We start from the raw sequence: 6480 nt of genomic DNA, 5'->3' as shown, positions 1-6480 counted from the left end.
ATAATAATATAATACCGATGAATTGCATGAATTCGTCAAAAAATAAATTAGTTTAAAAATTAAATTGAAAATTGCACTTGCTATTGCTTCATCTGAAGTAGAATCAACAATGCTGGATGATGGACGAACAGCTTTGTCCTAAAATAGCCACTAAATCTTGCACTTACGGAAAACGTTACTTACAATATTAATCAAAATTCGGGTATAAGCAAAGTGCTGAAAGAATGCAACACTGTCATATAGGACGAATTTACGATGAAACATAAATATTACAATTTAGGTGAGATACGGTGAATCTTCAGGAGACATGCGATGTACACCATAACTCAAAATCTACTGAACCAAATTGTTTGAAATTTTGCACAGTTCTTGTTCACATCATTCCAACATTAATTATTATTTTTACTATAACAAGTTATATGATTTTTGTAACGAAAATCGCATTTTAGCTTCAGAATGCTACGAAAAATTCAAAGAAATAAATAAAAGCTCCGATCAATACCTGGGGTTGTGTAGAAGAACTGTGCAAACCTTAAAAACGATTGGTCCGGTATTTTGAATTATGATATCAACCGCAAAACAAGTTTTTAACGAGCCGCCTCCGGAGATTCGCTGTTACTGGCTCAACTTTCGATGTAACAACAAATTTCACCAGATTTCCACATGATTTTGTAAAATGATACAATCCGTTGAAGAATTGATTAATTGCGCATATTGACTTCAATTTCATATACTACTGCATCCAAAATAAAATCGATGTAAATTCGGTTACCCATATAATTCTATGAATGAATAATCCTGTTAAATTCTTTAATTCAGTCTCATCAGGCTTTCATCCGCAAGTGTTGCAATTGAAGCTTTGTGTGCCTATTATTTTAGTTACTGCGCAACATCAACCCACCACGACTGTGCCTTGGTTGAAAAATTTAATTTAAGCGACCATCATAACTAGAAAATATAAAGGAGCAGATTTACTGCTACCACGAATTAGAATGATACCTACGGTTTTCAAACGATTGTATGTACGAAAACCGACCAATGGTCAAACCAAGAACATTATCTATCCGCAAGGATTACAATGAGTTTCTTCTTTGTAATAAAAATATTTGTTATTTTTGATATGTTTAAACTATTTCGTTTAGTTAGTCCCGATGGGTGTAGCGAAGCGCACCGGGTTACAGCTAGGTTTTTATATTTCTAAAATTTTAAATTCTTGGATTTTTATATTTTTAAGTGATAATATTTTAAATTCTTCGCTTATAATTTTTTAAATTTTTAATATTTTTAAATATTAAAAGTTTGAAATTTTTGAATTTTTAGATCCTCAAATTTTAAATTTTTTTTAACATTTTAATTTTTAAATATTTGAATTCCTTAATTTTAAAATTTCAAGCTTCAATCAATTTTGAAATCTGTAAATGATTAAATTCCTTAAATTGTCACATTTTTAATTTAAATTTTAAATAATTAATTCCGAAAAAATAGGATTTTAAAATATTACTGTTTCATCCTTTCAAATTATTATATTTTAAGATTTCAACTTCTTAGCTTCTTTTCTTGTTCTGAAAAAAAAATCGCAATCTGAAATTCTTAAATTTATGCAGAAAAATGAATATTAAATTCTACACACAGAAAAATGTATATTAAATTCCAAAATAATTCGCTTAAAAATCAAAAAAAATATATTTTGGAATCAGGGCCTTATTGCAATTTTTTAGATTCAAATATATTTGTTTTAGATTCCAAAAAAATGGTTGTTGTTTCTACTAACAAGCCCTCATAGGATTTTGTGTAGATTCAAAAATAATTTTGTTTAAATCTATCATACCTTTTTTTGAAACAAAGTATGTTATTTCTTAGTTGTAATATACTTTTCTTTTTAAAACAATGAAAAAATCTATTTAAATCAAAAAACTTACTTTGATTTCAAAAAAGGTGTAATCAATATTAATATCTTGATTTTTGTTTTTCTTCTATCCTGAGATGCTCGTATTTTGCACCATATCCCAATTTCGCTCAAGATTTTCAAAAAATATATCATGAATTTTAGAAACTAAGTGATTTCAGTTTTTTAACTTTGCATTAGATTGTGAGAAGAATTAGAAGCCCGCGCGAAATCATTGCACTTCGTTATAGTTAAAACGTAGGTTCTAGATTTTCTGTTTAGAAACTATATTCTTAAATTTGCATAGATACAACTCGTAAACGACAACTTTTTAAAACTTTTCGCTAAAAAAATGCTATTTTAGCTCCTCTCGTTCGATAAATTTCAAAATTTCGATGGGGTATCAATTTTCTGGATTAATAACAATAATATTAGGTTCTTAGGTATTTCCCTATTAACCCTTTAAGGTCCAACTTTTTTCTAGTGCATATAAGATTTCAAAACTATTTTTCCTTGTAAACGGTGGGATCAAGAAACACGAAAAGCCATTTTCATAAAGATAGGTACTTCTCTTGCAGTGCTAGAAGCTGTCCAATTTTTACCTTCCAATGTTCAATACAATTATCCTAGAATATTAACAATAGTCCACTGGCGTGGAAAACGTAGCCAAAGGCACTCTAAATTGATAAGTGTTATTAGTTTTAAATAATATTGCAAAATAACGAAGATATATGAAAAATTCATTTTTCGTCGCCAACTTAAACTGTCCCTGGCTTTACTGCTCCATTGGAATCATATCAGACTAACTGCAATAACTTCAATTCTAGAGCTGATCCTTGTAACTGTTTGTACTCGAATGAAAGGCAATAGTCACATTTATTAGCCTTACTTGTTTTTGTGAGCAAATTTTGCCTCAATCAAAAGTTATAGCTGTTTAAAAACGTTGTTGTCCACAAATAACATGGGCATGAATGGGTTAATAAATAATTTTCTCACCTATGAAAGCACTCACGACCGCATTGCACTAACTAAATTGTATTTATATCGCCCAAATAGTCTAAATCTAGCGTCTTGAACTCCAATTATTTATTCTCGACCTCTGATACGTCCATTTTTTTATTTGTGTGATACAACAAAGATCGAACCAAACACATTCGAACCATTTTCAAGCAATATTTTAAAATCTAACAGCAATATTTTTGTTTTAAATAATGCTATTGTAGATCTAACCGATGTTTTTTGGTTCAACTAAATACTTGAATTTGAATCAAAGTTTCAGTATATTTGATACGTATATTCCCTGTTTTATGCAAGGATTTTAAAATCAAAATGCATATTTTTTGTCACTAATGCCAGTATTTTTGTACCAACAATGTTTGGTATTTGACACAGAGAAATTTTATTTCTGTTTCAACAAAATCTTTGACTTAGAATCAAAGTCGCAAAATATTTGATTCGAATGTGCCTTATTTCTCTGCGTGTAGGAAACAATGTTCAAAAGATTCTATTCTTTTTCTAAAAATAAAGCCACCTCCTCCGCATTCCGCAACTTTTACCTTGCACTAAGACATAGTGTAAGAAAAGGATTAGTTTAATCAAAACAAATTCTGGATTGTTCCAATGATGAGTACAATGTGAAATATTATTTGATCGAAAGAATATTTAATGCTACCACAATCATGAGAAAATTGCAATTTCAAATTTTTGTTTTTGTTATGCTTATAGATCATTCCACGTCAGGATTACAATCATAATTTTAATTCCTTCCTAAATTTTTTCTTGCATTCTCGAGCTAAAAATAAATGACAATAATTGTTTTTGTTTTGTTGTTTCCCAAGTTATTAGTTTTTGCACTTTTGAAGTTTATAAAATTGAACATTTTTCAATCACTGATAACTCGGAAACGATTCAATATATGGATATTAAATAAAAAAAGTTACGTCCAAAACAATTGACAATTTTTTTACATAACTTATAATATCTGCAAACAATCTGGAAACAAATTCATTAATTTTAAGTTGGTCCAATTTTTTACTTAATATTTTCTTTAAATATTAAGAATCATGTTAAAAAGATTGTGCAATAATTTGGGAGTAGATCAAAATACTCATATTTTAAACATAAAGCTGTTATAATTGAAATATCTCGTACTTCGGATTCCATCCGGAAATTTTTTCACAGTCTTCTCAATATAATTATAAATGTTTTCAAAACATGAAAATATTTTTTGGCTCAACTCTAAATAAAATATTTGATTTTATATTTGCAGAATACATAAGTTACATAATAAAAAGCAATATACAAAAAATGACGGTGAGCTCATGCGAAAATGCAACTTTCATTATATAATGCTTTTTTCCACAAATTGAATAGTTCTTGAGTTATCAGTGATTGAAAAATGTTCAATTTCATGAAATGTATAAAAATATTTTATTAAGTTCAAAAACTCATAACCTGAAAAAATACCATATTCAGCCAAAACAAAAAAAAAACCTGTCGTATATTAAGTAAAAAAATGGGTTCAGCTTTGAAAAATTCAATTTATATCTGATAATTGCAGTTTTCATATATTATACAACAAACGATTTTTTTTCGTGAATTTCATCAGTAAGCTCATTTGAAAACGGAACTTTTTTATTTAATGTTTTTTTATATATCGAATAGTTTACGAATTATCAGTGATTGAAAAATGTTCAATTTTATAAACCTAAACAAGTTCAAAACCTAGTAACTTGAAAAATTATCATTTTCAGTCAAAAAAAAAAAATACGTGTGAATTATTTTTAGCTAAATAATGCACGAAAAATGTTTGGAAGGAATTAAAATTTTGGTTGTAAATCTGACGTTGAACGACTCTTATATCGTTGATACGATGAATGCAAGCAGAGAAGACCGTTATTTCAATAATCAAATATGAGTAAAGTGTCTAACTGGAATACAAATAGAAGTATTTAAGTCAACCGAACCGAAAGTTTTAAGTAAAATCATATTTTAGTTCTGAACAATAATTCTCACAATTTCAATTCAACAAAACAGGCTTATTTCCGCTTCCCTCCTTCCAGGTATGTGAGAAAAGGAAAAGGTTTATTCTAGTACACGCTAAATGCGCCTACTTGCTCCTTTTTATTCTGGTTTGCTACCAGAAGGAAAAGAGAAGAAAAAATGCAAATAGCGGTTTTTTTCGCTGTTTATTCCGGATTTTCTTCCGGTACTGGAACAAACCTAATATCCAAGTCGAGAATCAGTATAAATTACAAAATTCTAGTTATGTATACAGATTTTCATAATTTTAGAATTTCGAATTACCTACATCTAGTTCGCAAACAGAAAGGATAACATCACGCAGAAGAATCAGGCATTTTTGAAACAACAAAACGTTTAGTTGAATTTCAAACCTGACGAATGACTGTTTCAAATTCAACAAATCCTTCTGTTTGCATTTTAAACAGAAACATTGTTGAATCAAAATAAAATTTGTTAGATCGAGCTGATCCCTTGGTTGAAAAGCAACATAATCTTTGCTTGATGTCAACAAAATTTGACCTTTTCTCTCCTTTGGTTAATGCTAAAGATTATTTTTTTGTTTCTTCGATCTTGTTTGTTCCGTTAAATTTATCATGCTTTTGTTGTTTTAAACGAAGTATTTGTTGAAACTATTGAAAAGCCGACAAATGAATTTGTTGGTAATTTCAAGCAATAGTATTAATTGAACCAAACCTGAATCTTGTTTGTCTATATATCAAACAATAAAATTGTTAATTAAAACCAAAATTTGCTTATTCTGATTTTTTTTTCTGCGCGAAGAAGGTGCAAACGGAAGAAAAACAAAACAGCTATCCGCGAGTCCCGCCAGGCATATAATTTCGCACCGGCTGCTTTGGTTCCCTCATATGCCTCTCTCTGTTCATGCACGTGGAGAAGCAAAAATGACCGACGACATATTTTTCCTTGCTGTGCGGACGACATGCAGTCCCACACCGGCAGCGGTATCACTTTGCCTCTGCTTTGTTTCTCTCACACGCTCTCTCTTTGTTCCAGCCGACGGCGAGGCAAAAATGCCGTCGACGACATTTCGAGGAATACCTTTCCCAACGATATTTTTCTAGCCCGATGCACGACGTGCTACCAACACCATCACATCAACAACCCGAGCGAACCCGAAGCTAAAAATGTCGTGCCGTGCCGTCCCGTCCCGTCGTAGTGCGGATAGCTCTTTAAGCGTGTTATGTTCGTGCCGTAGGTCCCGTGTTTGTTGGCTCATTCGATACAGATGCTTTGATACAGGTGGAAGAGCGTTCTGAGAATGATAAGGAAAATAACAAGGGGCAGTTAGACTTGTATATTGATGGTTTTCACAAAGGTGTATATAAGGGACATATAGAGAACATCGCGGCTTGCCAGCACATCTCGAACCGGGACGTTGGTTGGTCTTCCTCGGGCCCGCAGGGTATCCATTAGCCGAGACCTAGCGGAACTGTACTCGGTGCACGCCCAGACAATGTGCTCGATGTCGTGATAGCCGTCGCCACAAGCGCAGATACCACTATCCACGAGCCCAATACGCCGGAGATGTGCATCCAGCGTGTAATGGTTTG

This window comes from Topomyia yanbarensis, chromosome 3, assembly GCF_030247195.1.
Source record: "Topomyia yanbarensis strain Yona2022 chromosome 3, ASM3024719v1, whole genome shotgun sequence".
NCBI classification, from domain to species: domain Eukaryota; kingdom Metazoa; phylum Arthropoda; class Insecta; order Diptera; family Culicidae; genus Topomyia; species Topomyia yanbarensis.
This window is presented reverse-complemented; position numbering follows the sequence as displayed.